Source organism: Diceros bicornis, chromosome 3 (assembly GCF_020826845.1).
Source record: "Diceros bicornis minor isolate mBicDic1 chromosome 3, mDicBic1.mat.cur, whole genome shotgun sequence".
Taxonomy (NCBI): domain Eukaryota; kingdom Metazoa; phylum Chordata; class Mammalia; order Perissodactyla; family Rhinocerotidae; genus Diceros; species Diceros bicornis.
In genome coordinates, this window is record NC_080742.1 from 64,847,424 (window position 1) to 64,859,610 (window position 12,187).

The window sequence follows — 12,187 nt, forward strand, 5'->3', positions numbered from 1 at the left end:
CGCATGGCTCATTAACTTCCAGAGGTTTCTTTTCCACGTCTTCAATTCTATCCAAGCCTTCAGTTTCATGAGACTGAGGAACAGACTCGGAAGCCAAAAAGAGTTCCATTGTAGCCACACGAGATGTGCTAGTCGTGAATGAAAGGCACATAGTGACTGATTTACCCAGCACATTGAAATCAGTTGCTGCTTTGTTCTCTTAAAAGGGACCAAGCTAATTACTATTGGTTCACTTAGTGAAATTGAATTGTGGTTCAGAGACGTTTAATGCATGGTTAACTTCTTTAATGTGTTTCATCTCACGTTTTCTTATTGTCACAAGATTATAATTAATGCTGTGGCTTAAACTCACATGTGCTAACGAATGCCAGTGGGTTAAGCTGGCATTGCTGCTGAGAGCTGTGCTGGCCTGTTCTCTCTACATTACTGTGGAAGTTGTGATTTATTTAAATGTTGGAAAACAGCTGTAAGGAAATGTTTTTCTGTGTAAATAAATAACATCTATTATAGGGAGGGACATTCTCAGTAATAGCCGTCAATCCTAGATTATCCTTTCAAGGGAGAAGAGTCAGCGAGAAGCTGATCCTAACAAAAAGTCCATACTGTTTTTCCACAATGCCACATCACTACTCATACTTCCAACACACTTACCCCCCAGTCCAGTTTTTACCTTTTTCAGTTTGGCCTTAGTTTGGAATCATGAAAAAGTGGGCATAGAATCTGAATAGACATTTTTCCAAAGAAGACATGCAGATGGTCAACAGACACATGAAAAGATGCTCAGTATCACTAATCATCAGGAAAATCAAAACCACCTCACACCTGTCAGAATGGCTATTATCAAAAAGAAAACAAATAACAAGTGTTGGCTAGGATGTGGAGTAAAGGGAACCCCTGTACGCTGGTGGTGGGAGTGTAAAATTGGTGTAGCCACTGCGGAAAACAGCATGGAGGTTCCTCAAAAGTTAAAACTGCCGTATAGAACTACCATACAATCCAGTAATTCAAATTCTTTATTTATCTGAAAAAATAAAACATTAATTCAAAAAGATATATGCACCCCTATGTTCATTGCAGCATTATTTACAATAGCTAATATATGGAAGCAACCTAAGTGTCAATAGATGAATGGATAAAGAAGATACACACACACACACACACACACACACACACACACAATGGAATATTACTCAGTCATAAATACCCATAAATCTTGGGGCCGGCCCGGTGGCGCAAGCGGTTAAGTGCATGCGTGCCACTGCGGCGGCCCAGGGTTCGCCGATTCGGATCCCAGGCGCGCACCGACACACTGCTTGGCAAGCCATGCTGTGGTGGCATCCCATATAAAGTGGAGGAAGATGGGCATAGATGTTAGCCCAGGGCCAGTCTTCCCCAGCAAAAAGAGGAGGATTGGCAGATGTTAGCTCAGGGCTGGTCTTCCTCACAAAAAAAAAAGAATGAAATCTTGCCATTTGTGACAACATGGATGGACCTAGAGGATCCAGACCTAGATGGACATATGGTATGATTTCACTTATACGTGGAATCTAAAAAAAAAAAAAATGAACAAACAAAACAAAACAGCAACTAACTCATAGATACAGAGAACAAACTGGTGGTTACCAGAAGGAAGGGAGATGGGGGAATGGGTGAAATAAATGAACAAGATTAACAGGTATAAAATTCCAGTCATGAAATAAATAACTCAAGAGGATGTAACGTACAGCACAGGGAATATAGTCAGTAATATTGTAATGACTTTGTATGATCACAGACATCTAAGGAAGACATTCTGGCTGTTGTATATAAGATTCTGAAGGTCAGAGGAGAGGTTGGTACTTGAGATATAACTATTGAACTCACCAATTTACAGACTACATTTACAATAAGCAGTATTACTTAGGGAGTGAGTGGAAATAAAAAGGAGTCCAAAGACTGAGCCCTGTGGTGATCTATAATTTATGTGGGATGAGAAAGTGGATCCAGCAAAAGATTGAGAAGGAACAGAGAGTAAGGTACAAAGAAAACCAGAAGAGTACGGCATCCTATAATCTAAGAAAATAAAGTTTTTTAAAAAGAGAGATCGATGCCGGCCCCATGGCGTAGTGGTTAAGTTCGGTACACTTCGCTTCCATGGCCCAGGTTCATGAGTTCAGATCCCAGGCATGGACCTACACCGCTAGTCAGCCATGCTGTGGCAGTCACCCACGTACAAAATGGAGGAAGATTGGCACGGATGTTAGCCCAAGGTGAATCTTCCTCAGGAAAAAAAAAAAAAGAGATGGAGATTGATTCATTCTCAAGTAAATGAATGCAGAGAATTGCATTTGATGGTATAGCAGTAATGAGTGGCTTTGACCAGAGTAGATTTGGTGCAGTAGGATGAATGAGCAACTTATTGTAGTGAGTTCAAGAGAGAATGGGAGGTGGAAAATGAACATAGACAACTATTTTGAGTAGATTTGCAATAGAAAGGAGCAACCAACGGGTGGTGGAGAGATTTTTACTTCCCTTTTTTTTCAAGAAAGGAATTATTACAGCATGGTTTTTTGTGTTGTTGGAAATGATCCAGTAGAGAAGGAAAATTAATGATGCAAGAGAGAGAAGAGATAATTGTAGGAGCAAAGTCTTTGAACATGCTGAGGGTGGATGTGATGCTAGGCAAAAGTAGGACTATCTTAAACTCATGACAAAGGACTATGGTTATATGATAAAATTAAAATAAGGTAAAAATAGAATAAAACAATGAAAATAATATAAATTAATGTACATAAGGAAAGGGTAATTCTTTTTTCAGTAATATATACATTAATGAGAAAAAAATGCACACATGTTAAATGTCTGATGGACAACTGGAAAAATAAATTATGGTAAATTCATTATAATAGTATTCAATATTTAAAATAATGAGTACAAATATGTTACCATGACCAGAACATACCATTCCTAAATATACATGACTAAGATCAAGGAACAAGAAGCAGGTTTCAGAACATTTTATCTATAGCGCTATCTCACTTGCTTAAAAGAAACAAGGAACGTGTATGACATTTTTGTATATATACACAGAAAATATTTGGAAAAATACACAGCAAACTTAGTAATGGTCACGTGGGGAGAGGGTGAGAGAATGTCTATATTTTAGTTTGGATCCTTTTGTGCTATTTAAGTTTTTTAACAGAAACATCTGTTGAATTTATAATTAAAACATGTTAAACAAATGAAAAGGTTTATATTGATAGATTTTACCCATATAAATAAAATATTTCTCAAGAAACAAAGTACAAGGGAAAATGAACTGAAAACTAACACACACACACACATCAAGATACTAATGGTTAAAATGAAAAAAATGCCTGAGTAGTAACTCATGTATTCAACATTAAAATATGTATGTTCATTAGTTGGATACTATATATCAAATATTTTTAGATAATGTATATTCAAATGTGAGTATAGAACACTGTTCTCAAGGACCTTCCGATCTAGTGGAATCTATAATCTAATCTTCCAATCTACATTTAAATCTAATTTAAAATAATAATGCCTATGACAGGGAAAGGCTGGGTTCCATGGGCGTACATAGAGAACACACATACATTGAATTTCTGAAAGTAATGACGTCTAAGCTGAGGCCCAACAGGCAAGTTGGAGTTATCCAGAGAAGAAAGAACATTCCAGGCAGCAACAATAGCATGTACAAAGACCCAGAACAAGTAAAAGCATTACATGCTGAGGGAACTGAAAATTAGTTTCATTAATGTGTTCCTTATACATACCACAATGCCTGACACATAATACCTGCTCAACAAATATTTAACTGAGAGAGTTCAGCTGAGTATAGGGTCAGGCGTGGGGGAAAAAGAGAGGTAGCAAATATTTCATACAAATGACTAGCCAATTCAAGAAAAATCTATCAATTAACATAAAATAGTAACCAGATATCATTTAATTTACCAAATTCAAAACAGTAAAACAAAAGGGAACACCCAGTGTGGTTGAGAGTGACACTGAACTGCCAACACTCTTGTGTCTTTCCAATCGCAGGTAAGTTGAACACTTGGGGAAAGAAAGTTTTACAAAATAAATCAAGAGCTTTAAAAATGTACACGCTTCTGGAGTCGGCTCCGTGGAGTAGCAGTTAAGTGCAGGCTCTGCTGCTGGTGGCCCAGGTTCAGATCCCGGGTGTGCACTGACACACTGCTTGTCAGGCCATGCTGTGGCGGCGTCCCATATAAAGTGGAGGAGGATGGGCACAGATGTTAGCCCAGGGCCAGTCTTCCTCAGCAAAAAGAGGAGGATTGGCATAGATGTTAGCTCAGGGCTGATCTTCCTCACACACACACAAACGCACTAAATAAATAAACAAACAAGAATTAAAAAAAAAAAAAGTACAAGCTTCTAATCTAACAGTTTCTCTGTTGGGTAACTCTCCTGAAGAACTAGTTTTAGTTGCAGTAAAAAATGCCCAAATCTGTGTACAAAAATACCAATTTCCACAATACTTATAATAAGTCAGAAGTAGAAATAGCCTGTCATAATAGTGAAGAATATTCAAGTAAATTATTCATTCTGTGTCATTGAAAAAGGTACTTAAGGAAAGTTTAAAGTTCTCAGGAAAGACCTGTGTTGTGATGTAAGAATATGAAGTATAAAAATGAGAAACATATATATATTTTTAAATGAGGTGCTGTAGACTAGAGGAAATGCAGTCAAATGTTGACTGTGGTCATGTTAGGTGGGAGAACTGCAAATGATACTTTTTCCTGCTTCTACCTATCTAAGTTTACTATACATAAGAAAACCACCACACAAACTAAAAATTTCTTAAAATATTTACTAATTGTCCTAAGTTGACAATATCTAGAGTTTTGTGCTGCCATTCAGAAGTAATGTCCTACAGCCTAGAAGATGGAGTAGTAGCTTTGAGAGCTCTGTTTTCTTCATGTTAGTTTTTTCTGCTTCCCCAAAGTAATTCAAGGGTAATCCTTTAAAATTAAAATACGATTGGCCCAAATTGCTTATTCATGGGGAGGAAGAAGAAGAAGATCTAGATAGAATGGGTCTGGCTTTGTAGTCAGCCTTGCTAGAGAGGAAACTTCTGCAATCAGTGAGTGGTTGCGTTCAGAGTTCCTCTGGGCCTGTGGGAAGAAAGAGAGCACTGCTGGTGTGCGGACTCTGTGACGCTGTGATGTGGTAAAAGGAAGAATGATTTGCTGTTTAGGTTTTAACTAATATATTGTAGACTCAAATCTTCCAGCAAACCAATTTTTAAATAATGAATATGTCAATTAGGTGTAAATTTTTTTATACGAGGTTGAATTCTTGACCACTGTATTTTCACTCTTTTCTCTCTTTTGTAAAATTCCAGTAACAAAGGCATATTTCAGGTGAATGAATTGTACAGTTCTTAGGGTATATTTCTCATTGTACAATTCTCTTTGTCTGATAAAAAATAAACTTTTTCTTGGTACTGAGAGTTCTTTGTCTATCAAGGAAATTAGCCCCTTGTTTGGCAAATATATTGCTTATATTTTTGCTCTCAAAATTTGATAATTCATGTTTTGATTTTGTTTACAATTTTTTTGCCATGCAGAAATTTCTAATGTATCATTTTCATAAGCTATACTCATGTGTGCAAAAAATAAAAGATAGTGACGTTTTCCTTCTTTTTTTAAATATCTGAATTTCACTTCTATTTCCAGTACTCCCTCAATTCCCCTCCCATTCCATCTGATAACAGATGAATTTTTTTCACTTCAGTATAAATCCAGTCATTTCAAGTTTAAAATATGGTAACTCACGTCTCCCTCCACTTCCCTACCTCTATTTGTCCTTGAAGAGGCATGTAGGTTCTGGAGGCCTTCTAGAAGGTCGTGGTTTTGGGGGAATGTGTTTAGTCCCTCAGCTGGGCTCTATTCATGTTTGATTCTGCTGAGATGGCTGTTAACACCTACTGATGGTTGGCCTCACTAAAATGGTTATGGTTCCCAACTGTACAGTAGTCCATGCTGCCATCTGCTGGTGTTTTCTCTTGTTACAAACATGAGACCTCTTCAGGCCCCCTAGATTGCTCTTGAAACTTACAGCTGCATACTTTTCTGGGTAATTTCATCTTCTCTCCTATTACTCTCTGGGGCTACAGACAATTGGTGGGATTGCCTCATGTCTTCATGCAGGCATCCCAACTGCTCCCATTCTGCTATGACAATGCCAACGGGGACTCCTGTGAAGAACCCCCCTGAGTTTCAGACAGAAAGCGAGGTACAGGTCTCCTCTACTCTTAAATCCAAATCTTCATCTCCTACCCTTGAGAGAATTTTTATTTCCTTTTGGGTAGACAAAAATTGATTTAAAATTGTTGTCCCATATTTTTATGCCTTAAAACTGGGCCATAGAAAGGCCAAGAAATAGAACAATTCTCTTCAACTACCATGAGGTTGTCTTTTCTCTTTGTGTCAATGAAGACCTTATGTTCGGTTCTGATGCTTAGATTAACATTGTGGTGCAGTCAGAGAGCACAGGAAATAATCCACCTGCTCGAATTTAATGATGTCATCCTGCACCAATTCTTATGTAGTCAAATTGATCCATCCTCCTCCACTTATTTCTGGGTTTATGTTATGGTTATTCCAAGGTCTATTTTATCTCAAGATTTTGCAAAGTTTCATCTATATTTTCTTCTAGTACTTTTATAGATTTAACATTTTAAACATTTAAATCTTGGACTTATCTGGTGTTTATTTTGGTGTACACACTGAGATAGGAATCCAGTTTACTAATTTCTAAAAATGACACTATAGCAACATAGTGGTTTGGATTTTTTGAAGGAAGATTTAGCCTGAAGTGCTCCAAGATGTCAGAAATAATCACTAATTTCATGACAGTGAACTTGTCTTTAGAATTAGAGTAGTGTTGTCAACTTTGAATGCCTATCAGACATTTAGGGAGATTTAAAAATACTGATAAGTGGGGTCCTAGCCCCTCATGATTGTAAAAATTTTCCTGCATGATTCTAATACAGTCAAATTGAAGAACTGTTAAGTTATAAGCCTGTCTTTAGGGCAAAAAAGAGTATGCGTGAGACCCATGTGACACTTATTTTCCTTTATAACAGCATGGAGTGTGCATCCCATCACCTGGAGGGCTTGTGGAAACCCAGACTGCTGGGCACCTCTCTCAGAGTTTCTAACTCAGAAGGTTTGGAGTGATGCCTAAGAATTAGCCTTTCTAACAAGTTTCTGGTTTATACTGATGTTGCTGGTCCAGAGACCACACTTGGAGAGGAACTGCGATAGAGTATAGAAAGGACTTCTGGGGGAAAATAACTCTAGTCCTTTTATTTGGGCAGAAGTAATCAGCATCCACATTTATACTGGTACTTCTCATTTCCCTACTCAAGTTTTTTTAAAAAGATTATAAATAAAAAATTTTATATGCAGGGGCCGGCCCCGTGGCTTAGTGGTTAAGTGCGCGTGCTCCTCTACTGGCGGCCGGGGTTCGGATCCCGGGCGCGCACCGAGGCACCGCTTCTCTGGCCATGCTGAGGCCGCGTCCCACATGCAGCAACTAGAAGGACGTACAACTATGACGTACAACTATCTACTGGGGCTTTGGGGGGAAAAAAAATAAGAGAAGGAGGAGGATTGGCAATAGATGTTAGCTCAGAGCCGGTCTTCCTCAGCAAAAAGAGGAGGATTAGCATGGTTGTTAGCTCAGGGCTGATCTTCCTCCCCCCCAAAAAAAAAAAATAAAATAAAATAAAACAGCAAGTCATTTAAAAAACATTTTATATGCAAAATTTATTATTTATGTATACTCATTCTTATTTAAGAAATGATTTAAGGTGCAATAACAGTAAAATATAAAAAATAGAAAGAAGATGAGAAATTAGAACATGAGTAAAATACTGTTTGGAAAGATAAAATTAAAAGAGTAATGTACATATGCTGATGTCAGACCATAAACTTGGCTAAGCTATCTAGCAGTGACTATTAGACAGGGAAACAAAATCATGGCAGGATTTATAGTGCTTCTGAGATGAAAATAACCAGGTGCTTCTGATAAAAACACTTATCCCTGTCCTGACATCAGAGGAATATTTTCTCCATGTGTGCTTTCAAAGATGACGCTATATAACATTGGCAATAACATCTTCTCTCATCATCGTTACAGTGAAGGTGGATGTCTGTTGGTCAAAGTTTGGGCTCAATTAGTGACATTAATGTACTAGGTCATTTGGTTACTAGGTCATTTGGAGTTGCTTTTTTTTTCAATGAGTTTCAGAGTGTATATGCTTAGGTCGTTCCTTGATCTCCAGTGTGAATCATTGATGTCCACCAAAATACAGTAGAAGCAATGATACAATGGGCAAATATGATACTCTGACATTCTTAATTTGCTGAGTTTGAATCAGAGATGAACTTTTAATTATTCTGGGTCTTGGTTCTTACCTTGGTTATTCTGAGAGGTCACAGACTTTTTTGAGGATCTGGTAATAACTAAAAATCTTCTTCCTGGAAAATAGTATACAGATCATCATTATTCACAACTTCCTAATTTATGAATTTGTCTACTCACTAAAAGGTATTTGTTGCCCCAAAGTCAATACTTGAAGTCCTTTCTTGGACATTCTTGGACGTGTACATGTGCAGAGGAGTGAAAAATTTGAGTTGCCCCGTGTGCACATTCCCAGCTGAGGTGTAACAAAAAAACACTCTGCCTTCTTTTTTCATACTTGTCATACTGTAAACAAGTATCATTTTCACCATATATTTAGTGCCAGGTTGTTCACATTTTTGTACTTTTTGTTGTGATTTCACTGTTTAAAATGGCCCCAAGCATAGTGCTGAAGTGCTTTCCTAAGCACAAGAAGGCTGTGATGTGCCTTATGGAGAAAATGTGTCTTAAATACACTTAATTCAGCATGAGTTATAGTGACGTGGGCCACTAGTTCAGTGTTAATCAATTAACAATATATATTTATAAGATGTCTTTAAACAGAAACACACAGAAAACAATGTTATGCGTTAATTGGTTGACAAAAATATTGTGGCCACAGGCTTAGAGAACCCCGTCTCTGTATTTTCCCAAGGAAAGTAACCCTTCATTTCCCCTAGGAACAATGATTCAGTATTCACTAATTCTGTGTTTGTGGTGACATTATAAAACATAACTACTGCAAATATCACAAACTGACTCTACTGTATATACCCAAAATTTGCCTTCAATTCACGGATTTTATGGGGTACTAAGGCCTCTCCATGTGTGTTGGATAAGACCCCTTGATGAAGAATGGATGCACTGAGTATATTCAGAGCTATCTTGCATAAATAATTTTTTCTCTCAATGAGCTTTTTACGAGGGTTATTGGCTCTAAAGCCAGACTTATGGGGTTCAAACCATGTCACTTACTAGCTGTGTGATCTTGGGAAAATTTCTTAGCCCAAGCTTCTTCATCTGTATAATAAGGGAATTAAGGAAAGGAATTAGATCATCAAACAGTTCATATGATATGGCTAGTATTTTAAATTGATTGAGTGAATATTGAGAGAAATATAGGAATAATTAGAATTCTCACTACCCAGCAGGGAGGGGGTTAGATAGAGAACAGTAGGCTGCAGATATTAAAAAGTAAACCATTCAATTTTTACACCTCAATGAGTATAAGATTTCTCATTTAAGCTGTTTACTATTCAGCTCCACGTGGTTCTGTTCACAAATGAGTTTGGTGGGAACTAGTAACTGAAAGAATAGCCCACAGGGAAACAAACTTTTCATTCCCCAACTTTGGGTTGAAAATAATCATGTGACAAAATAGCCAGGCTTAAAAATGAAGAAAAACAGCTTAACAGTCAATGGGATTAAAAATATTAAAGAGAGAGTTAAATGATTAAGATAAAAGGCTAAAGAAAGGCAAGAAGCTTAGAGATTATAACAGAAAAAAAGCAAAAGGAAAAGCAGATAAGGGATTTGTGCCAAGGCAAAGCTCCAGATGTGTCTAGTTTCCTGAAGGCTTGGGTCCCCCATTGGTGTGAACTACTCTCTGATCAACAGTTCCTCAGAGATCTGTAGTAACAAGGTGCAGGACCACTCAGCTCAAACAACTGGAGGGCTTTAGGCCAAGCAGCAATTTATCTCAGCTAAGTAGAACACACTGATAGAATAAATACAATAGTGAAATAATTCTGCTATACTGTTTAGTCATGGGCCACATAGCAACATTTCGGTCAACAACAAACCGCCTATATAATGATGGTCCCATAAAAAAATTAGTACCATATAGCCTAGGTGTGTAGTAAGCTATGCCATCTAGGTTTGTGTAAGTACACTCTATGATGTTCGCACAATGACAAAACCGCCTAATGACACATTTCTCAGAACATATCCCAGCGGTTAAGCAACAAATGACTGTACTAAAAATGTTGAAGTTTAGCCACCTCCAACTTTGTTCTTTTTTAACATTGCCTTGGCCATTTTTGCCCTTTGCATTTTAATATAAAATTTAAAGAATTCGCTTATCAATTTCCACTGGGAATGTTTGGAGTTTAATCTATAGATTGCATTTAATTGGTGATAATTGACCTTTCTACATTACAAGTCTTTAAATATGTCAACATGGTATATTCCTTCATTTATTTTGTACTTTAAATTCTGTCCATAATATTTTGTAGTTTTCACTATAACAGTCTTACACATCTTTTGTTAGATTTATTTCTAGGTATTTGATGTTATTCAAGCTTTTACAAATAGTATTGTTTTAAAATTTCATTTTATATTTGCTTATTGCTTATATAGAGAGAAAACAATTGGCTTTTTAAATATTAACCTTGCATTCAGTGACCTGGCTAAATTCACCCATTGTCTCATAGTTTGCGTATTCTTTTGGACCTTCTAACACATTATTATTTTTGTCCATGAATTATAACAGCTTTAATTTTTCCTTTCTAATTCTTATAATTCTAACTTTTATATCTGTCTCCCCCTCCCCATCTATCTCACTGTCCCCTTCCTCCTCTTCCTTTTCTTCCTTCTCTCTTCTGCTCCTTCTCTTCCTAATCTCCCTTCTCCTCCTCCTCCTGCTCTTCTTCTTGCCTCTTGGACTGGCTACAAACTTTAGTTCAATGTTGAATAGAAATGGTGATAGTAAGCATCTTTGTCATGTTTCCAATTCCATGGAAACTTTCAATATACCACCACTAAGTGCATTTTGTATATTAAAATTATGGGTGTATGCATATCAGAAGACATCATTAAGGGAGGGAAAGTGCGATGACCAGAATGGAAGATATTTTCAATACATACCTCTACAAAGGACTCCTATTCAGAATATATAAAGAACTCCTAAAAATTCATACAAGACAGATAGCAATTGAAAAAATGGGCAAACATTTGAACAAATACTTCACAAAAGAGGATATCCAAGAAGCCAAAAACACATGAAAAGCTGAGTACATTTATGAGTCATCAAGGAAATAGAAATTAAGACCACAATGTAATACCACTACATATCTGCTAGAAGAGCTAAAATGCAAATGACAATCAAATATTGATGAGTGTATGGAGCTGCTAGAAATGTCATGCGCAGCTGGTGGGAGTCGAAAATGGTAAAACCACTTTAGAAAACTGTGTGACAACCTCTATTAAATCTCAACATACACGTAATCTCTGACCCAACAATTATATTCTCAACAGAAATACTTATCTGTGATTATTAAAGTACATGCACAAGAGTGTTACTGAAGCATTATATGTTATAACTGAAAACTGGGAAATGTCTCAAATGTCTATCAACAGTAGAATGAACAAATACTATAAAGTAACGAGAAGAAGAAGCTATTGCTACACAAACAACTTTGGACTTAGTGGAGTATATACTGCAGGCTTCTCTTTACATAAAATTCAAAAACAGGCAAAACTGATCTACAATATTAGAAGTCAAGGTGGAGAACAGTACCTAGGAGAAGGCATGAGGGAGTTTCTAGAGTGCTGGTGATATCAAATATCTTGACTCGGAGGCTGGTTACCTAAGTGTGTGTGAAAGTTCGTTGAGCGATGTATTTGTGATTTATGTACTTTTCTGTACGTGTGTTATATTTTAGTAAAAAACAAACAAACATAAAGCCTGAGGGATCAAATAAGGCTATTTGGTTAAATGACTAAAACCTACCATAAATGTCTACTGTGC